The 23,499-nt window shown below is 41.5% G+C and overlaps 1 protein-coding gene across 1 annotated transcript in view; it reads right to left on the bottom strand.

Moving 5' to 3' along the window:
• The window catches only part of EXOC4 (exocyst complex component 4), a 730,059-nt gene that overhangs the window by 349,514 nt on the left and 357,046 nt on the right, over nt 1-23,499 (bottom strand). The window lies entirely within an intron of this gene.

The raw sequence follows: 23,499 nt of genomic DNA, 5'->3' as shown, positions 1-23,499 counted from the left end.
CTAAAGATGAAATCATGGATCAAATCAAGCACAGTAAATCACCTGGATAGGGTCATTTGACCCATGGATTTGGTAGAAGGTTTGTGCAATTGTAAAGACAAGGGGATTTGTCATTAGTTTCCCAGGAAATAGCAACACATCTTAACCATAACAAAGATGTCAACAAGAATATTTTAATTCTTTTTTCTAGAACTTAAAAATGAGAGACAAGAGAAACACTGAGAGTTACCAAGCCAGTTAGTTTTGTTTCATGCACAGGAAATAGGGAGATCAAATAAAACAATGATATTCTACAAGGATCACACAGATATTATCAGTATAAACGAGTATGTCAGAACAAGGGAGGCAAGAACATGGAGCCTTGGAAAGTCATCAATTTATTTTAATTTTTTCTCCCCCCACTTCTCTCTCTCTCTCTTTCGATTAAACACACACACACACACACACACACACACACACACACACACGTGTATACTTACTTGCTGTATGTATGTGTGTATCCCCAAAATGATAGTTGTATATGACTTTTTGAAGAGCATTCTGTAATGCACACAGTAAGTAACTCCTACTGGAAATAAAAGGTCTTTTCACTAATGAAAATGATCCGGAGTATGGTTCCGGAGTATACAAACTTGGCTCTTACACAGACATACCGTATCCTATTAATTAATATATTTACTTGGTGAAAAAGAGAAAAGACTGCCTTGGGGGAAAAAAGGAGAGGGTGGTAGTTAATAAAACGCCTTATGGGGAATTCACAAATCCCAGAAAATACAGCACTCTCCTTTCTACTTTATATACTCAGACACCATTTTGAATCCTATATTCCCTCCTGGGCCAGACACATGACAAGGGCAATACTTTACTAGAGAAGAACCCAAGAAAGGCAATCAAACTACTCAGAAAAAACAACTGTTAAGAAACTAAGGTCACTTAAGTCTGCACATAAGGAAAATGTGACTAATTTATTTAATGGCTGTCATAAAGGGATTAGATCTACTCTATGGTGCTTTCCAAAATAGGCACACTCAGTGTTTTACTCATTTAAAAAATAAAACTTGGACACATTCTCAGTGTAACATGCTGTGCTAGATGAGGTGGGATATACAAAGGTAATCAGACAAAAATCTTGTTCTCACGGAGTATACAGTCGAAGGAAATTTAAGGCATCAAGTTAGGGTATGTGCGCTGTCGAGGATCTGGAACAGTGCGTGGTATATAATGGACACTTGGTAAATATTTGTCTGAATGAGTAAATGACTGCAACTCTCATCCCCATGGATCTTACAACTCCCTGCCTGACGGAGTTCCATCAGCTGATGTGGCTGCCCCATGTTCTCCGTCAAAGGGTAGGCAACCTTCCCAAATGGAGACGAGCTATTCTATTCCTCTCCACAAGCAGGAGGGGAGGGAGAGGGAGAGAGGGAGAGGGACTCTCAGCAGACTCTGTGCTGAGCAGGGAGCCTGATGAGGGGCTCCATCAAAACACCCTGGGATCACCCCCTGAGTGGAAACCAAGAGTCAAATGTTTAACCGACTGCACCCCCCAGGTACCCTGAGATGAGCCATTCTTTATTCACCATATAAGTACAAATACACAAGGCAGAAATGATCACCTGCCAGAGAAGACACCCAAAAAGTGCTATGTGAGTTTAGAAGCTGAAGAAATTAAAAATAAAAATTACAGGAAGGCAGATTTTAGCTCAGTCTAATAATTGAAGATGCCCAACCAAGAAACAAGTACTACCGAACTCCCAGCTCACCAAATTGAAACTGTTCCTTCTGAAGCCTTTCGTCTGAGGGTTACTTTACACTGTTCTGCCCTCCATTATCTGGAAATACAATCTAGGGCTATTCATTTTACAGGGTCATCAGGAATACAGTCTGCTCTAAATCACAGAGTCTGCCAAGTAGAATGGTTTGCCTACACCAAAAGTGGGTAATGAACAAATCAGCCCTCCAAATCTTTCAGTATAAAGCTAATTCTTCCCTGATCAAGAACCACAGCTTCACACAGGCTCTAGAGAGTATTTCTGTTATCTGGGCCTTTCTAAGGTATATCACACATTCTTAGATAGAACTATGAGACAATAAGTCTTCAGAGATTGGTCACTATTACATACATACATCTACTGGTCTAGTTGCTACTAAAGAAATTTTATCTAGAGAACCACTGAGTTGTGTGGACAGATCAACCTGAGTTCTCCCGAGTATCGTATGACTTTAGCAAATGCCTTTAAGTGAAATGAAAAAATCCTTTGAGACCCGGTTTTTAAAAGTGTTATACTTAAGAGTTGATGCCTTCATTTGCTGACAACTCTGTGTACCATTTGCTGGTAGCAAAACACGATCCCCAAATCATCTGTCGATGACTCTACTTCCATAAAGGGAAACCTCAGCGTATCCTTCTACCACGTACATATTTTTAAATAAATAAGCAATAAAATTTAATTATCTTGATTTTAAAGACTGAAAACGCAATATAAAAGAAACATTAAGTACTTTGTGTTTTTTGAGGTATGTACACCTCTACTTTGCAATACCTAACTTCATTTAGCACTCTTCCTTTACAGATGTTCTGAGTGATTTAATTTCAAAGAAAAGCCCTAGCAATGCGTCATGTGGCAACTGTGTGTGGCCAAGGAGACTCAAAATAGAGGCATGCTGGAGCTCGTAGTAAATGCCTCAAGCTAACAGGACAATGGCAGCCTTTACTGTATAAGCATTTTCATGAACTTACAATGTAGAACAGAACTATCACAGGCAACCTATGAACCCAAACCAGAATGCTGACATATGTGACAGGAGTCTATGCTCTTTAATTTTTAAAAATTAGGTGACAATTGAATGCATGAGGATTTTACACAATAATTAAAGGCATCTGACTTTCTGCTTGTTTTTCGAATTTAGACAATCTGGCACGACTGGGATTATCTTCTAAATGACAGTGATTAGCAGGACCCCACAGAGGCTAGCCCCTCCAGTTTGGCTAAGTCTCCATTTACGCCAAAGTCACTCATTTACGTTATCAGTCAAGCTCCTGTTAAGTCTGTGACCTTTTATTTCAAGGAAGAAATGTCTAATGAAGGGAGATAAAAGCAACGATAATACAAAGAAAACCCAGATAATCTCAATATAATCAGGTACACATTTACACACACAGAATTCTAAGCATTCATGAATGTTAACTCCTTCTGGACTTCAACCATGAATCAGAATGGCCCTACTGACCAATGCCCACCATGAGATATTTCATTTGTTCACTTCACTGCGGATGTTTCACTTATGGATAGCTGACAGTGAGGGTCATCTTGAAAGGCTCCAGAACGATAAACTGGTAATGAAGGAATTATAAAACGGTGTCCTCCTCTGCCACCTTCCCCCACCGCCGAAAATCCAAGAATTTTCCATGGATGAAGATGGCAGAAAATACTAACCTAACATGTATTTATCACAAGAAATCATGTGTTGTGTAATTTTAAGAACACTTCCTTATTCCAAATTGCTAATTTGGAGTTGATATTGATATAATCTTCCAAAATGTTGCTAATATGATTGAGTCTTCTCCTTCCCCCAGCCTCCTTACATTCAGATGCTGGTACTAAGCATAATGTTAAGCATTGTAATTCTGCCTTTATTAGATTCAGGTATATAAATGGCATCCCAGTGAGCGTGGTGAATTTTGATCATTATTCCTCCACTCAAGTTATGTTCATCTTCCTGCTGGGAGGATGATCACAGAGTTTTACCACAAGCCCAAGGGACCCATTATTTATTATATTACATTTTATGGTGTGGAGTAAATAAATAGCATTAAAGTGCTAAATTCATTCACAGAGATGAACTGCATTCATAAACCGGAGAAATTCTTTAAATCAAGCCTATGCTGCTAATAGGCTCTTCATAAAAATGCAGAAAACATCCATTGTAATATGGCAGCAATAAAAGGAGGCAGCTGGGTTAACACACAGAAATATCAGAAGGCAAACATTCTAGGCAAGGCACACAAATGGCATATAACCAAATCACAAGGTTAAACACACAAACCTCACTTACTAATCTGTCGTTTTCATGTAAGTGGGCTGTAATAATTCACACCTTAAAAATAATATAATTATCATAACAGAATTCAAAATAAGCTAAGGGTAACAATGTGTGAAGAATTCAGCAACCCCAAGCCCTCTTAAGACATGCCTTAATTAGCCATGCATTTTGTCTTAATCAGTGTGTCTTACATTAAAAGGCCATTTAGAAGGGAATGTGTGTGCATTTGTCTTTTGTATTATATATAATCCACTCCCATTTCCATCTCTGATTTCTAGGGTCTCCCACATCGCTTTTGGTATGGCTTTTGACTATAAAAGATTTTCTTGCCACCAATCCAAAGGGATTTTCTTTCCCCATTCTTCATGTGACTTTTAATCACTTAAGGTAACCTACAATTCTGTATTTCTTTCTTGGTAGATATAAACTCAGTAGTGCTTGAGACTGACACAGATTTCTTGCCGCCCTTGGACTTCACTACGGAAAGTCACTGTGGGTCTCAAGCGTCAGGCCCCATACTACCCTAGCATCTGTTCCTCCTTATACAGTGCGGTGCCAACACTACCCACATGACTGAGTATTTTTAACAATAGGAAGGATAATGAATTTTCTGTGTCAATTACAATATTCACTGAGTACTTTAAGGTGGTACAATACAGAAATAAAGAACAAGGAAAGTGAGTATTAACAAAGTATCATGGTAATTATTTGAAATCATACTTAAGAGGAGAACCATAGAAACTATAATCAACATATGAAAGGGGGCAAGAGAAAGGCATGGGTGCTGTGTCTTTGTTTTCGAGATTCCTCTTTAAGCTAATCAGAGATCATCAGAAGCTGTGTATCAAATACAGAATGGAAGCTAAGGCAGAGCCAGGTGCCCAGAACGAAGTCAGAAGTCTGGAGGCAAGGGAGAGATTCCAAATGAAAGCGTATGAGGGAACAGCAAGACAAGCCAACAATGAGTGTGGGTAGACCAAGCAACAATCTGAGTTAGGGCGCACATAGGAACAATGAATGGAACTTTTCAAGATGGGAATAAATGAGGAAAAGAACAAGGGAAAAAATACACAAGAGAATAGGCAGAAGAAACCAAGTTGACATCAGCACAGAGTCCAGAAGAATGAACAGGGAATTTGGAAAAGGAAAAAAAAAAATAGATTGAGATATCACCATAAGCAACTTAGTAACTCACACCAGTGTTTCAGGGATTTGGGGTAAAATTACTTGCTTCTTCCCAGCCAATCCTAGAAACTTATTCATTTGATCCGAAAGGCTGTGCCAAAAGGCCAAGCATAGAGTTTTCAACTTCCCTACCAGGAATTCCCTTTAAAAGGAGTTCCTTTAAGGAATCAACACTTGAAAGGCAGAGTAAGGAAGAGGGAGGCGGGGCCCAGGCAGATAATTGGTTCTTTCACTTCCGCTTCCAGAGATAAAAGGTGCTGAGACAGTCTGGGTACCAGCTTCTCCAAAGTCAAGTCCTGTGAGGACCAGTCAGGGGAGTATGGAGGCAGGTCCTGCTGAGTAAGCAGGAATGAGCCCAGTGTGGGATTTCCAGAAGGGAGGTGTAAAATTTCAGTGCGCTGACATTACATGAGGGAGCATATTTCCTGAAAATGAGTTTGTAAAAGCTGATCGATTCATTTGTTTGTTCAACATTCTTCACTTTGCAAACACGTATAAAGCAACAATTGTTTGCTGGGCTGGAGGACAGCCGTTTTTCAAGAGGCAAGACCTTAAGTGATTTGCTGTGTAATGAGGGTGATGGAGAGCCTTGCAGCATCTGACAGAGCTGTCCCCTTTCCTTAAGACACCTCCTTCCCTTGGTTGCCTAAAAACTAGCTTCTCTTGGTCTTTTGCTTCCTCACTGTCTGTTCCTTTTTAAAAAAGCTCTGTCAGGAGCTCTGCCTCTTCCCAACCTACATGATGGAGGTCGCAGGTCTTGGAAGTCTTTTCTATACCTGTGCTTCCACCCAAGTGGATTGTATCCTGTCTCAGGGCCTTTCACAGCCCTGGAATGTTGGTGACTTTCAAATTTATATCTGTGGGGTGTCTGGGTGGCTCAGTTGTTGGGCATCTGCCTTTGGCTCAGGTCATGATCCCAGGGTCCTGGGATGGAGCCCCACATCAAGCGCCCCGCTCAGTGGGAAGCCTACTTCTCCCTCTCACACTCCTCCCCTGCTTGTGTTCCTTCTCTCTCGCTGTAAGTAAATAAAGTCTTAAAAAAAAAAAGTATATCTATGGTCTTCCATGCGGATCAGTACCGTAGCTCTAACTGCATGTGACTCTCCCATTTTTTTTTTCCATTTAAATTCATTAAAATAAAGACAAATAAGAAATTAGCCAGTTGCACTAGCCACAACTGAAGTGCTTAACAGCCACGTGGCTAATGGCTGTCATATCAGACAGTGAAGTTATAAAAAAAAGTTCTACTGGACAACGCTGGTTTAGTTCTCACTTCCAAACTGTAGAGTCTTGTATCCAACTAACCACTCAACATACAGACTTGGCTAATATAACAGGCGCCTCAAATTTCCATCTTCAAGACTGAACTCAGGATCTTACCCCCAACTAGCTCTTCCTGCAATCTTCACCCTCTTTGGAAATCCCGCCTTCATTCTTCTTGCTGCTTGGGTCAAAAACCTTTGAGATCTGTTTAACTCCTCTTTTTCTCACACTCCTATTCAACCCACTGGCCAGTCTTCCCAGTCTTCCCAGGACATCCAGAGTGGGACCCCCTCTCACCTACACTGCTGCCAACCTAGTTCATGTCATCATTTCTAACCCAAATTATTGCAGTGGTTTTTTATTCTTTGCTACTACTTTTGTCCCCTTATGGTACATTTATCACATGGCAGCCAAAGCAATCCTTTACAAAGTTAAATCAGATTACGACATTCCTCTTTTCAAAAGTCTCCAATAGTTTCCCACCTCGCCTAGGGTAAAATTCCAAATGCTTAGCACCACCTAAAAGGCCTTAGGGGGAGAGGATGGGGATTAAGAAGGGCACTTGTTGGGATGAGCACTGGGGTTTGTACGGAAGTGCTGAATCACTCTATCTATACACCCGAAACTAAAATTACTCTGTATGTTAAGTGGAAATTAAATAAAAACATGTAAACTCTTTCCTCTGCCTAGAAGCCTTCTTTCCTAGGTATCTCATGGTTGGCTGCTTCCTAATTTCATTCAAGTCTTTGCCTGAACACTTTCTCCCAACACCTTATATAAAACAGCAACTTATCTGCCTCCTTTCCACCCGGCTTTCTTTTTCTTCAAGTATTTACCATCCTGAGGTATTTTAATTTGTTTATCGTCTGAATCTCCCATTAGAATATAAACTCCTTAAGAGCAGGGACTTCATTTGTTTCGTTGCTTGATGCATAATAGAAGCTAAATAAATATTTGTTAAATACAAACAAAACACTGTATCATGGTGGTGAATGCCCTCACACAGGAATGTATACGAATGTTCTCCAGATCCTTCAACCAGCTGGGACTATCTCCATTGGGCAAACAATACCCACAAGTGTAGAGACTCGGGTCCTATCGAACACACACACAGATCCCCCAGCTTAGCCCTTGTTTTCTCCCCCTGCCCCCACTTCACAACGGCCCCCCCCGCACTGATGCCGAGGCCGGCTCTACACTCAGGCAGCCTCATCACCCACACCCCTGACCTGGGACGTCTGACAACTCCTCCTCCTTACCCACTGCTGGAAACATCCTTCCTTGTCCATCTCCGGGCACCACTGCAGGCTCCGCAAGCACCAAAGACAGCTTGCTCTGCCCCTCATCTCTCCCCTCAAGACATGGCCTCGTTGAAGAAGGGAGCATCTGTGCTGAGGCACTGGTAGGGCCAATGCAGAAGGGAAAGGTGAGCGCCATCTTGTCCAAAGAGAGGGAGTTCACCCAATACGCCTTGGCAACTAGGAAGGGGAAGACGACGTTGTAGGACACAAAGAGAGAGGCTAAAAGGGGAGAACAATCCTGATGGGCCTACCAAGAAGGACCTGCATCCTCCCCGCCATGCGCGGACTTGCCCTTCCCAGAACTGCCATTGCACTCAGGTCATGTTATGCTCCTCACATCACCCAGGTCATGTTATGCTCCTCACATCAGTGACCCCTGGAAACTGCCCCTCACCACCTACCTCTCTCAAGTATGAAACCTCGGCCCTGCTCTTTGGTAACCACAAGTAGGGCATGTTGAGGGTAATGTCCTTATTCTCTAAAATAAGAAGGTTGGACTGGATGATCTCTAAGGTCTCTTTTATTTACCAAGTCCCAGCAGGGCCTATGAACTTCTAACCCTGCTGCCAGGTTTCAGTAGAAGGAGATGTGCTCCCAGAATCTCAAGCCGACTCTAAATCCATTGCCAGACACAAATTTTAGTTAAATCTGAGAAAGCTACAGTAAGACACTAGAGATAGATGGTGGGTAACACTGTTTTGCAGAGGTTTATACCAAATAAGATTATTTCTATGAGAAAATGCATTCTGAGTTCCAAACAACTAACTAATAAATGAACCAGACAAATATGTTCACAAATATAAAACTATACTGTTATGATGCTATTGGGTGCCCTGTTACAGAAAAGCTTCAGAAAATAGGCAGTTTGGCAAATGACTGTGAACATGACCTAAAGATGCCCACGGACTATTATACAATGTACGTGTACATTTTTACTTGACTTCCATGCATTTCTGGGACACATTTATGAGAAAAGCAAGGCCGTCTTATAACTTATCTTCCATTCATACATTTAATGGCTTTTATTAACCCTGCCTAGATTTATTGCACTTCTTTTTGACATTAAAAAACAAACAAACAAATAAACATTCAGAATATAACCTACAGAGGGCTTCTGTAGTGCACAGATTTTGACAGTGCATCACTACACTCATTTGCGGGGAACAAAGGAGGGACACTTCCCAGCGCCCAAGACACAACATGGTTGTTTAGCTAAAACACTCTAAACATGATGAGGGAATACACAGCAGCTGAACAAACCGCAAAGACATTCTGTTGGAAACGGGCAAAAAGCATCTATTGTAAAGGCTATCGTTCATTTATTTGATTATAAAGACTATTTATGTAGTTGTTTATACCATACCTGCTGGTTCTTAGAAGTTCCAAGTCTTTTTTTTTTTTTTTAAGATTTTATTTATTTATTTGACAGAGAGAGATCACAAGTAGGCAGAGAGGCAGGCAGAGAGAGGAGGAAGCAGGCTCCTGGCTGAGCAGAGAGCCTGATGCGGGGCTTGATCCCAGGACCCTGGGATCATGACCTGAGCTGAAGGCAGAGGCATTAACCCACTGAGCCACCCATGGGCCCCAGAAGTTCCAAGTCTTTGAGGTAGAAAACTTGTGATCAGGTATCATCTGAGATGGGATCTGGTATCAGGGAAGAGTCGGGAGACTTGGATTGTTTTAGGCTCTGCTACTTCTAAATCCTAGGTAAGTCACAAAGCTTTACTATACTAGTTCCAAATTCCTCTCAAGTTGAATATAGGGGCTAGACTAGGTGACTGGTAATCTTTTCATGAACACAAATCTATAGCTTGAGCTTAAGTGTGCTCGGCAGGGAAGCAGTCTATTTCTCTTCCATTGGCTGCTATGTAGCTGGGGTGAAAAGCAGCTTCACAGAATGAGACGGAATCTTTAACGGCTATTCTGGCAAAGTTGGGTTGTCTGCCCACGATCACTTTCAGCGCTGATTGGCAAGTGGATGGGCAGAAATGGCCATGTCATCAGTTGTTTCCAGTGTGTTCTAAAGAACACTAGCCCCCAAATCCTTGACTAACGTGTTTATTGTTCAGATAACCTTAAAAAAATGTTATATACACTATTTGCCTCTGGAAAGTCACAGAGAGCCATGTGTATGAAAGGCTCTGAAAAGTTCTGCAATAAAGAGCTGCTTATTTTAGTAACAGGCAAACAAAAAAGTATATTACAATTTTCATGGTACTAAAATGAATTTACTAAAATAGGGTTTCTTGGAAATAAGGAACTGAGTCTTAATTCACCTTTTGGCCTCGGCCCCGAGCACAGCATCTGATATATAACAATGCTCACGATTTCTGAAAAACTGAGTGATGAAACCTGGAAGAGCCTAGAATCTGGAAGCACGGCTGATGTTCTTCTGAGGTCTTATCTATACCTAAAGTCACCAGTAAAATGTATCAGGAAAGTGCAAATGCAAAAGTAAAATGTATAACAACAAAACAACAGCTTTCTAAGAGGACGAAAGAGTAAACTCAAGCCAGTACGTTCCATTGGAATACTCTCCTCAAGCAGTAAAGGAGGAAAACTAGAAACAAAATATACCGCGTGGGGCTTAGGAAAGTATTATGTTCCACAGGCGCTCAATCAACATTAGCTGATGCTTCCTAGCAGTGTCCGTAACTTATTTACCCACTCGTGCTCTCAATGCCTAAATTTCCCTGTCTATAAAACAAACAAATATTTACTGCAAGATAAAACAGCAATCCATACTCTCTGAGGAGCTGGGAGGCTCACTTCATGGTACAGGAACATCTGGAAAGAGGCCGATGATGGATGGCATGTCCATCACCGTCAGCATCACAACTGTGATTGTGGTGAGCGGGCAAGAGAGGCAACAGGCCCACTCTCCCGGCTCCGGGGTTCGCTGTCGTGGGAGATGTGTCCCTTCCACACACCCACGCACTGCTCAGTTTCTTTTCTTTTTTTTTTTTTTTTTTTTTAAGATTTTATTTATTTATTTGACAGAGAGAAATCACAGGTAAGCAGAGAGGCAGGCAGAGAGAGGAGGAAGCAGGCTTCTCGCGGAGCAGAGAGCCTGATGCGGGGCTCGATCCCAGGACCCTGGGATCATAACCTGAGCCGAAAGCAGAGGCTTTAACCCACTGAGCCACCCAGGCGCCCCTCACTGCTCAGTTTCTTAGGGCAGGGCGGAAAAGATGAGAATTGACTGCTAAGGCAATAAAAGCAAATGTAGCTCGGTTCCTGTTATTTGCATTAATAAAGATTTCCTTTTTTGATCTATGACAAATATTTCTGCCCACAAAGCATTTAGAAATTAAATTATTTACTAGTAAATTATTTACTAGCAAGACAGAATAGAATAGTTAAAAACAAAGCAAAACAAGGTACAGGTTGGGGCTTCGAACAGAGTTGGGAGAGGAGGAAAAAAAAAAGGTTTGATTAGAATCTTGACCGAATACCACAGGTTCCTAATGCATCAGTTTGTAAATTACTTGAGAACAGGGACCGTGACCATCACTCTTACATCCCTAGTGACTGGCACAGTGTCTGGAATACATTACGCATGGAGGAGAGGCTGAAGAAAGGAGAATGCATGAATACCCATGCCTTAGTGTTTCATCCAGTAATAATGAAAACATATCCAGCTACGTAAGGGCTGACACTAATGATTCAGTTGTTTGTAAAATGCTTTCAAGGAAAATTTAAAATGTTTCCACCCTCATTAGCAGAAGCTTTGAAAGTAGCAGAAGAAGGGGGGAAAGCCCCCCAGCATCTGCATACTTTCTGTAACGTCCACCAGCTTCATGTAGGACATGGCTACCAAACTCTACAGCAGTCACCCCAATTCATTCTGGAGAAAAATCACTGCTTCCAACATAATACACTAAAACAAATTTATAAATGTTAATAAAATTTTTAAAAGGTCAGGTCACTCCTTCCTATAACATATGTCAGGGGGAACCTAAAACATCTCAGTATCAGGTCATTGGCAGGACAGCTATGACATTAAAGAATGGAGAAAATGGAATTTTTTTTCTCTTTTAAAATTAGTTAACCAGCACATCTGTCTGCTTCCCCCTGGCTGCCTGGTATGCAGCAAGCACTGTAACAGGGGAAATTTACTGAAACTTACCATTAAATCAATATGGCCAAGCTCTCTACAAGGGGCTGTAAGAGTCATGCATGTGAGAAAGCTGAAGGGAACAAATGGACACTGAAAATAAGAACAAAAATGTTTTTAAAAAGTAAAGGGGAAAAAAAAAGTAAAGGGACTCTTCAAATTTCCAAATTTCACAGATCAGGCAGCAAAGCCAGGGTCTTGAAATTTGCCTTATAATCTTTTCTTCCTAGGTTAAAATTAGAGATAGCTCTCTTATTCAAAAATCTAGCATGAAAATGATAGACAAAAGTGAGAGTTCTGGCTGAATTATCAGAAATTACTTTGGAGGAAGGTAATAAAACTGGATTTATAGAAAAAAACCATACCAGCATTTTATTTAGTGACAAATGGAGATGCTATTTCTTCTTCTTTTTTTTTTTTTTTTTTTCCTTTTGGCTCATCCATGGAGATTCAGAGGGCAGGGAAATATGTTGTCAAATAATTCTGCTGGAGAGTAAAATGTGTTCTGAATATCTGAGAAGCAAACAGTGAAAATACAGTCTGTGTAGGTCATACTGACATTCTGACTAGATTAGAAATAATAAATAAGTATATTTATATGTATATGAAATATATATATAAAAGATACATTTACTATAAAATCTGGTGTCTCCAAGAGCTGACCATAAATCCATACATAACCCAATTATCTAAATTTATAGAATATACTAGGAAGATTGCTTTGCAAGTCTTAGAACACTTCAGTTTTATAACTGAAAGGAGTCTTAGAGATCAACTTGGTTAATAGGGGCACCTGGGTGGCTCAGTGGGTTAAAACCTCTGCTTTTGGCTCAGGTCATGATCTCAGGATCCTGGGATTGAGCCCCGCATCGGGCTCTCTGCTCGGCAGGGAGCCTGCTTCCCTTCCTCTCTCTCTCTCTGCCTGCCTCTCTGCCTACTTGTGATCTCTCTGTCAAATAAATAAATAAAATCTTTTAAAAAAATGTTTACGGTATTTATAAGGCATATTTATACATTTGTGTTTGATCCTCATAACCATCACGGGCAATACAGGAAGTTAACTGATTGATCCAAGACTCCCCAGCTGTCCAAGGGGAAAAGCACGTCTAGGTAAACAAACTCTTCACTAAATTAAGAATGGGAAAGGAATCCACGGGAAACAATCACTATAATAAAGGTGTAAGTGCCTATAAGTAAAAATAACAGGCAACTAAAAGAATCACTTTTACAACCTGCATGACAATACACTTACCACAGAAACGGAAACAAATGAACATTCCAGGTTGCTACTGAAGATAAAGAGGACAGCACTGCTATTTAATACAGCAGAGTCCCCCATCACTGTACAATGTCAATGGCATAAGTATCTTTTACAGTCAGAATGCATGTGCTTACAGAAAGGAAAGGAAAAACAGAGATACCATGAAAATCACCTTGAACTTGGCCTGCGGGCTGTTTCTTTGCGTTTTTGTATGTGGTTCTGTTTTGTCTTTTTTCATTACCATTATCTAAAGAAGGAAAAATCCCCACCTTGCATGGCAGCCGAGCCCACAGAGACCCATTTTGTCACAGGCCATTAGTGTTCATCATTACATAGCTTAATGCAGTTGTCTGTTCCCTTTAGTGAACTCTGCATAGATTTATCTTCAGCTAATGCTGCAGAGGCTAAGGGAAGCTACGAAGGTCTCTGGGTTTGTTTGCCTTTATGGGAAGCATTTTTAAATCATTCTGGGCCAAAGGACCCTACAGAGTTGGAGAAGGTAATATGTGCTTTTCCCTTCATACTGGCTCTAACAGGCAATGTTCACTCACAGGGAAAACGATCTGGACACACTCAGAGGCACCTTTGTTCCGTGGTGGAGAGCTCTTATCTTGGCTCTGCAGTTCAGAAATCTAGAGAAGGTTTTATGCACAGACACACATATACGTGCATATCCTGAACTTCACAACCCTATCTGAGACTCTGGAACTTCACTCACTCACTCAACAAACATATATTGAAGGTCTCCTTGTCTGGTACCATTCTAAGTAATAGGGAAAAAACAGTGAACCAAACAGACAAAAGTCCCTACCCTTATGCAACTTATACTCTTAGTGGGTAAGTGGGGACAGTCAGATCAGACCGATACAAGATAAAGTATGCAAATGGAGACCAGGGAAACGGGGCGACAGGGACAGGCATATTACAAGTCTAAACAGGACAGCCACCAAAAGCTTTATTAGGACAGTAATATGTGAGAAGCGCCTTAAAAGCGTTAAGGTAGTGACTCACAGGGGTGGCTGGTGGAAGAACACTAGTGTTATTCAAAGGTTCAAGAAGTTCAAGGAGAACAGTATGGTTGGAACAAAGTGATCTACAGAGAGGGCTGCAGAAAATGCACTGAGCAGCAAAGGGTAGGGGCAGATCACATAGGGCCTTCTAAGTCACTGGGAAAAACTCTGGTTTTTCCTCTGCATGAATTGTTACCAGAGAATTTTGAGCCCCGAAGTTTATATGACGTAACTTAACATTGACACAGGATCGCTATGGCTGAAAGGGAGGAAAGCAAGAGATCAAGCTTGAGACTAGTTAGGAGCCTAATTCAATTCTCCAGGAAGGAATGATGGCGGCAGAGAGCAGGAAAGTAACTATGAAGGTGGTGAACAATGCTTCGATTCTGGGGTTTACTTACGGAAAAGTCCAAAGGATGTGCTGACGGACTGTATCGGGGGTGTGAGAAGAAGAGCAGATTCCTAGGCTTTTGGTCCGAGCAACTGGGCCAACGGTGCTGCTTTCTGTTGAGGTGGGGAACTCTGTAAAAGGTGGCAGTTGGTGATAGATGGTGCGGAGCACTGGGATCTCGGTTTTGGACATTTTGAATGTGAGATTCCCATGTGACAAAGCAGCAGACGTGTCAGGTAAACCAAAAGACCTAGGCTTTCCGGCTAGAGACCGTGGCGGCAGTCCGGGCGGGAGATAGGAATTTGGCAGTCATCTGCTTGAGGTGGGTTTTAAAGTCCTAAGACAGGCTGAGCCCACCAGGAAGGTGAAGGTGGCTGAGAACCAAATCCTGGGCACTCCAGACCGAGAGGTCAGGGCGGTGCGGGGGACACTCACGAGGAGGGAAGTGAGCAGAGTGCGTTATCCTGGGGGTCAAGAGACGAGACGCTCTGAGTAGGAGAGGACAGAAGCCGTCCCCCGTACTGTAGTTTTAATGACGCATAGAAGGGGTCGGTCACAAGAATGGGACACTCTGTGCTGACTAGCAGGAAAAGGGAAGACCGGGAGAGAATGCACAGAAAGGGAAGCTGGGGGTTATACCTGCTCTCTGCCATCCCTTTCTCTGTTCCAATTTCTCCAGTGAGGGAAAAACAAGAGGAAATTAGCCTTATTCCCTACACGTGTTATAGTTATGAAAACTGACCAAGCCTGCCCCATGTTTTGAGGTCTTGGGAAAAAATCACAGGAATACTTACTCCCAGCAGAGCCCACGACTAACATTGATTCCACCACCTGTTGCCATTTGTCTGCTACTGCTCTGACTGCATCTTCTCAGGCCAGACAAAGACATTCTGATATTCTTCTGCTGTTCTCAGCAGAGCAGACACTCAGCTACTACCAACCCCCCCCACCAAAACTTTTTCTTATATATGGACTTATTTATGTATTTTGAAGGTGAAAAGGAATGGGACAAAGAAAGGGAGTGTCAAATAGGCTCTCATTTGCTAGAAACTGTGCAGAACTATTATCGTCAACAAAGTAATGCTCTTGAATGGAACATCCAAGGATAATGATTGAGTCAACAAGTCCGAAGCTGCAAAAATGAACGACATATTGAGGTATGATTAAATACCGCACTCAAAATTGCTCCACTCCAAGCTCCCGGAGACACAGAATCGCTCTATCGAATAATTTCTCCTCTTCTTGATTTTTCGGCAGCTTTTAATAACTCTCTCCTCCTCTAAACCCTCTGGCATCGTTTCCGTAACCGGCTTTACTTGTTCTTTGCTGGCTCATCACTTCCCTCATCCTCTTTACGTGGCGGGTTCCAAGATTAAATTGACCTCAGCTTTCAATTCTATTCAAGGCTTAAAAAATCCCCTCTATGCATAAAATACAGGGATTAAGAGCTCGGATTTAAACATCATCAAGATTTCCACTGAAATCTCACTGTAACACTTACTAGTTGTGTGACCTACAGCAAACTAGAAAAATCTTTTCTGCACCAGTTTCCTCATCTGTACCATTGCCCCATATCCTCATGGATATTAATGCTATCTGCTTTATGGAGTTCTGCGAAGGTTTAATGAACGAATCCACGCAAGGCTCAACATCAAGACTGGCATGTATTAAGCATGCAAAAAATATTGACTATTAGTGTGATTCCCAAATATAAATTCCTAGCTCTGGCCTCTCTTTATTCCAAGGGCACTTTCTCCTGCCTACTAGAATTAGTCATTTGAATCCCTCAAACTCTCTGTGAACTCAAAACAAAATAATTTAGTATATGTGGATTAAAGAAAATCTACTGTTGAACCATTAGTAAGTCAATTACAGCAAATCATTCAATAAATGTTAGCCTAAGAGAGTAATGAATAAAATGGCATTTCACTATTGGAAAAATAACTTGAAATAAAGACAGTGTCTAGAAAGTATTTAGCCTATGCCTCCTGCAATGCTGTCCTGTCCCACTTTTTTTGCCTTACCGGGCTGCATCTGGTCCAGTTTCATTCTTACAAGTTTTACTAATAAAAACAGTATGTTTAAAAAAAAAACAAACACAGTATGTTTATTCCATCAATCATCTTTGCCCACCCTAGACAAAAGTTACTGGTCTAGGAAATGTCTTAGGAACTTTAGAACCCCATGGTTCTAAGGCATTTTTCTCTTTTAAAAACAATATACAACAAAACAAAACCAAAAAAACCCCTCTTATTATTAATGTATTTCCAGTAACAAATTGCTTCCATTTCAAATATTGTATCCTGGGGTGCCTGGATGGCTCAGTCAGTAAAGCAGTCAACTCTTGATTATGGCTCAAGTCATAACCTCAGGGTTGTGGGATCGAGCCCCACGTCAGGCTCTGCACTCAGCAGGGCGTCTGCTTGAGATCCCCTCTCTCCCTTTCCCTCCGCACCCACCTCCACTTGTGCATGCTCTCTCTCAAATAGATAAATAAAATCTTTAAAAAATGTATTTTATTCTATTATCCTAAGATTGTTAGGGAGGTAGTACTAAGAACACGGAGCACCGACTCACAGTGGTCCTGGCGCACTTACGAACGCACTCAGAGGCACGTTCTCACACCACACTCCCGCTGGATACGTTGCTCACTGCTTCTTTTTAACGGGATACTCTATTTGCTGTCAAGACCTAAATTGGCCAATAATCTTATCTGAAATATAGATTCTCACTGCCATCACACTTCTTTTATTTCACAAATATATAGCCCTTCACCATAAACACTTGATAAAATATAACCACGGGGCCCATCAAATGTGTCTTTTACCATATCTGTGTGCACTTCCTATATTCTTCATAGCTATAAACTTTTCACTTTGAAGAAGGAGATGGATGGATTATCATGGTTTAGAGGTAGTCACTCAAATGCACAGATTTCCTCCTGAATTGCTCCGTGACCACAGGCAGTAAGATGTGTATATGGTTCACGGTAATTTTGTGCTTCTTTCCCTCCAATGGCAGGTTTTTTTTTTTTTTTTTTTTTAATTCAAGAAGAGTTGACATACAATATCTTATTCGTTTCAGGTGTTCAACAGAGTGCTGTGACAATTTTATACATTACACAGTGCTCCCCACAGTACGTGAGGTCCTCATCGGTCACCACATAAAGGTAGTACTATTGACTATATTCTCTATGCTCTACTTTTCATCCCCATGACTTACTTGATAACTGGAAGCGTGCACCTCTCAAAGTGGGACTTCCCAGAGCCTTACCCTTGGAATACACAGCTGCTCAGGGAGCAACAGAGACTCAGAAAAGCATGTGAGTAGGGCGCGCTCACGCCCTCGCTCCCCTCCGTTTCAGCTATCTCTACCGCTCTTCCCCTCCACCCCGCCTCCCGTGAAAAAGCCCCGGCTGGCTTGAGCGGTGTGCTGGTGAGCACGCTCAAAGTCCGACAAATAGAGGAGTTCAAATTTTAAATTCACTATATGGTATTGTGTTCAGTGACCTTGAGCAAATAATTTTAATCTCTTTCGCAGATTCCTGATTTTCGAAATTAAATGACTGTTCTGAAAATGAGGAGAAGTCAAGGCGTGAAAAGTCAGTGGTATACAACAAGCACTTAATAAATAGCCGTTCCCGGGCACAGCCTGGCACTGGCACAGCTTCCCTTTCCACTAAACCTGCACTCCATTTTAATGACATGTTTGGTGTGTAGCCCCGCAGAATCGAAGTGGCATTGGGTCTCCCCATCAAGTAATCAGAAAGAAAAAAGAAGTTAAGAGAAGAATGGTGGGGCGAGAAGAAAGGAAAACTCTAAATTGCACTCAAAGGTTTAACACTCTTCAGACTGGATGCTTTTAACATTTGCAGGGTTCCACTAGGCTCATTCAGTGGAGACTGTGTACTTTCCCGTGGCTTACAGAGATCAGCATAAAACAAACCCACCAGCCATTCGAGAGCTGCCTCCTGCTAGCAAGGGGCCTTTCACATGATGCTGCAGAAACGGGACCTCAGAGGGACGGGCATCTTTATCAGCATTCTCTCTCCCCTTCCATTTGTTCTTTTTAAAAATTACTGCAGTCAACACAGGCAGCTGTCTCTCTACGCCTCCACATTTCCCTTCACCCGAGCTCCCAGACAGCAGTTTTCCCCTCCTCACCTCTGCCTGGAAAATACTCAATAAAGAAATGAGTGGAAACAAATTAGTCATTCTGCAGTCTATTGATTAAGCCCCATTAAATCAGGGTCGCATTGGGTGCGCTTTGGGGGAAGGGAAGCAATCAATCCAAGGCTGCAAAAAAAAAAAAAAAAAAAAAAAAAAAAATTAATGGAAACACGCTCAGAAGTTTCAGTCCTTTTTACCTTGTTATTAACATTCAGGCGGTAAGTCCTGAGCATATGGCTCAAGGGCCCTAACAAACCCTACAACCGGGGAAGGGAAAGCGCATTATTAACTCCATACACCGAAGACTGGTGGTAGGCGGGTGCGAGCTTCAGCTTCCAGAGTTGTAGAGAAATGGATGCTAGTAAAAGAAGATGTCCAGAGTGGAAGACAGTTCAGTCAGATCTTACTTATCTCTGGGAAAATCTATGTCCTCGAAAGCTGCTAAAAAAGTAAATTGCCTCTTCCTCTGTCTGAACTAAAGCAAGGAGGGTTTTTCAGAATCCCAAGTGACACACAAAGCTTATGTAACAGCAAGAGTAAGAAGGTGACTGGTGGCCTTTCTGATGCACAGCACAAGAGAAGTCACTGAGACCATGTGATCCTACAGGTTGCCAACCTCCGTTTGTTGAGGAGCCTCCTAGAGAACCTGTTTAAAATGCTGATCCCTTGGGGCGCCTGGGTGACTCAGTGGGTTAAAGCCTTTGCCTTTGGCTCAGGTAATGATCCTGGGGTCCTGGGATCGAGCCCTATATCGGGCTCTCTGCCAAGCGGGGAGCCTGCTTCCTCCTCTTTCTCTCTGCCTGCCTTTCTGCCTACTTGTGATCTCTGTCAAATAAATAAATAAAATAAAATGCTGATCCCGTATGCTGTGGCCAGAGTTCTGACCCTCCAGATCCAAAGTAAGGACTGCGAAGCCAGCTTTTTAATAAATTCTTTTGATGATAATTTAATACAGGTGGTTCTTGGAACACACTTTCACAAACACTGTAAAAGGATAAGACAGAACCAAAATAAGCAATAGTTGTGATTTGTGGGGGGAAAAGTAGAGAGAGATTCAAGTGGCAAAACCAGTCTTTCCTCCCAGCATCCAGGCTCGATGACAAGGCCCTTTGCGCATCCTCAGTAGACATCCACTTTGGGAATACATGAGTGAGTGTCCTTATTTACTGAGCACCTATGTGATCTTCAACAGCTCTAGGAAATTGCTACTACGACATTATCCTCATGAGCAAGATAAAGAAACCAAGAGGAAACAACTTGCCCAGTGTAACACAAGCAAAATATCGTGCAGCTATGTCCACGCTACCCAACAGTCTACCTGCTCCTGTCCACTTCGGATAGTCCACTGCAAATGGTCTGAAGGTATTTTTCCTAAGAGAGGACACCACGGCGGCTTCTTTCCTGGAGAAATAAGCCCCAAATAATGGTATTTTCTCCCCTTTACCACAAAAACAGCTTCCCTCAATTCTGGAACTCCTCACCTGAACACAGGACAGGAATTTTTAACCTGCTAGTATTCGGTGAGACCCTAGAAATATACTGGGGAGGAGGCGGCCCATAAACACCTGGTTGGGCTTTCAAGCTAAAGTCAAGGAAGAGCAAGGGCTTAGTGACCACACAAGTTCATACCAGCATAATCTGGCGCTGGTAATAGGGAATCAATGAATTTGATAGTCAAGGTCTTAGACTCTCCTAAGTATTCATAGTTATATGTGGCGCTCTCTCTCTCTCTCTCTCTCTCTCTCTTCCTTCCACCCCTATGCCTTACTGCCTTTGCAGAGGACAAATTCTCTGATAGGAAAATTCCTCCCCCACTTCTAAGTATAATTCATACCCTGCAGGTCTTAGCATAGACATTTGTTACATTATTATAATATAGTATAAAATACTTATAGTATAGTATAATAATATTAATATATATAATATAATAAAGGCTGTCTCTACTGTATTCTCCTATTCTTTGTGGCACTTACCTGCTTTCTTTGGGAATGCTTATCCTCCCCGCTAGCCTACAAACACGAGGGCTGGGAGTGTTACTCCCTACTGGCTTGCAAAGGACCAGACACATGTATTGGTCTCCCTGTAGCAATACAAGGTGGCTAAAAGCAAAGACCATAACTTGATTTCTCCTGAAAGCACAGATCAAGGCAGACCATTGAAAGATCAATAAAGGGAACCCACAGTTCTTGGTTCTAAATTTTTCCATGTAGCCTCAGTGACCAGTTCCATTATCTTCCAACACAGATTCCACATTCAACCAAGACAGGATCCACACTGATTTGTAAAACAGTATTACCACTCTTGTTAGATGAGAAACTCAAAAACACACTTTTCCAAAATCATATGCTCAGAAAACTGAAGGTCATTTTTACTTAAACCTTTTTTAAGTAGTTTTTTTTTTGGTGTTTTTGGTTTGTTTTTTTTTTTTTTTTTTAACTTTTACTCTACTTAACCTTTTTTAGTATAAACTAAAAGTCATGTTTATACTAAAAGTCTATCAACCCTCTTTAGTTAAAGTATATTTTTAAATGTGGAGCATCACTGAAATTCAATTCTGTCGAGGCAGTTGGGATAGGTTAACAGAACTTCCAAAGACGTTGGAGATCCATGCTAAAAAAAAAAAAAAAAAAAAATGCTCTTAGTGAGCAAACTCTATTCTCAGTAACAAAACCCTAGGAACTTAACAGCTATGAGTGGCAGTCTCTCGTTGGCGGTGAATGTTAACCACGAGCAAAGAGAAACTGAGGTCCTCGATTCTCTTCTGCCGGACTTCATTAGGTTAAAAGGAAATGATCGTCCTGTAGGTGGCATGACTTTTTTCTTTCTGTTTTTCTTTTTTAAACCCTGCCTCAGTTCCCACAAGAGATACCATTTTATCTTACTACACTCACAACAACAACAAATCAAACATCTGCCACTCTCCATGATCTTTCTGGCTGTCTTATCTTCACAGGATATGTTAGATTAGATGAACACATTTTTTTCCTAAGTGTTATTTATTCTTTGAAATGCTCTTCTGAATTCTTCTCAGGCCCCCAGATCAGATATTTCTCCCTGCTCTCGGGAGTTCGTTCTTAATTCTAAACGTCAAAAATAAAATATATGCAAATATCATACAAAACATTGAAAGAAGTCACTACAGAGCTGGACTACATCATGTCATGGTATTGTAGTTGGTGTGACCTTCCTGTGCCATGTCCTGTACAGACTCAATCCGTTTGAGTCACTGCAGCTCCTGTTTTCTGGGGGGGCTGTTTCTGCTAAAATGGAACGTTTTCATCCAAGTAACTGCCTACCTCTTTTTTCTGTTAGGGTTCACCACAGTGCTCACTTAGTGTTAATTTGTTTAATGTAAATGTGTCTGTGATGGGTAATTTTATCTGTATTCTGCTGCCACTTCATTTGTAACATTACTCTAATTAATGGGTCATTCATCATTTTACTAGAGCTACAGTTACCTTCATAGTAGTTTCAGAATTGGAAAATAATTCTCGCTACTTCGGTCACATACTTCGGATATGTGACAAGACGAAATTCATTTTCCATTTCTCCCCATCGCCAATTTTGCTAATGTCTACTTATTAATATGAAAGTCCCCCCAAATGACAGTTTTGCTTTTAAAGCTTAAAATTCATCCCTTAATTATTTATTAAGTCTAAGCAATCTTTCCCTGAGTCCTTCTATACTAAAAATACAATGCTCGGAGCAATATATCCTATTATTTTATTGTGAATGAGCCCTGAGCAACAGGAAAGGGAAAGAAAGAGAGGTGCTCAGGCCAGGCCTGAGGTAAGGGGGCAGGGACAGACATTCCACATAGCCCTTCCCTTCAGTTTGCTCTACCTCTGACCAGCAGCCTCCAAATGTTAAGTCCTCTGGGACTGTCTAAAAATGGCGATCCATTCAACTATCCATTTTTAGTTTCTATGACAACAATCTCTATGAAACATCATTTTTTTTATTTTATTTATTTTTTTATTTTATTTTATTTTTTTTTAAAGATTTTATTTATTAATTTGACAGAGAGAAATCACAAGTAGACGGAGAGGCAGCCAGAGAGAGAGAGGGAAGCAGGTTCTCCGCTGAGCAGAGAGCCCGATGCGGGACTCGATCCCAGGACTCTGAGATCATGACCTGAGCCGAAGGCAGCGGCTTAACCCACTGAGCCACCCAGGCGCCCCTATGAAACATCATTTATCAGGACCTTCCTGTTTCAAGTACAGGCTTGAGTAATCTATGTACATTGGCTCATCTTCTAACAATTCCAACAAAGTCCCTGGTATTAGTCTCATTCTACAGAGGAAGAAACTGAGACCGCTGTTAGTTCAGTGGTTAAAATGGGAATGGAGTCCACACTGGTTAGACTCTGACACCTGAATGTTGATAGCATTTCTTCAGGGCTAAACCATCTTCCTCAGAGCTCTCAGCAACCTAATGAATTTAAGGCACTCCTTTAAATTCCCAAGGCATATTCTTTCATGCAGAATTGATTGTTATAAACCCTTGTTCACGCATGCATAGAACCAGTCCTGGAATGACAAGGAGGGCCAGTACACTAGCCGATTTCTTATTATGGAAAAGCTCCATGTATTAGAAACCCTATAAGTCCCAAACGGGGAAAATACATGATATCTAGGAAGAAACTCATCTCTTCCCATGACTGCCTGTATCTTTCCCAACAACATTTCTTTATTATAATTAGACTTCCTCACCTCCTATTCCTCCAACCCTGAATTCTCTGCTGTCCTGGGCACTCTC

The sequence above is a fragment of the Mustela lutreola genome, chromosome 4 (genome assembly GCF_030435805.1).
Source record: "Mustela lutreola isolate mMusLut2 chromosome 4, mMusLut2.pri, whole genome shotgun sequence".
NCBI classification, from domain to species: Eukaryota; Metazoa; Chordata; class Mammalia; order Carnivora; family Mustelidae; genus Mustela; species Mustela lutreola.
This window is presented reverse-complemented; position numbering and strand designations above follow the sequence as displayed.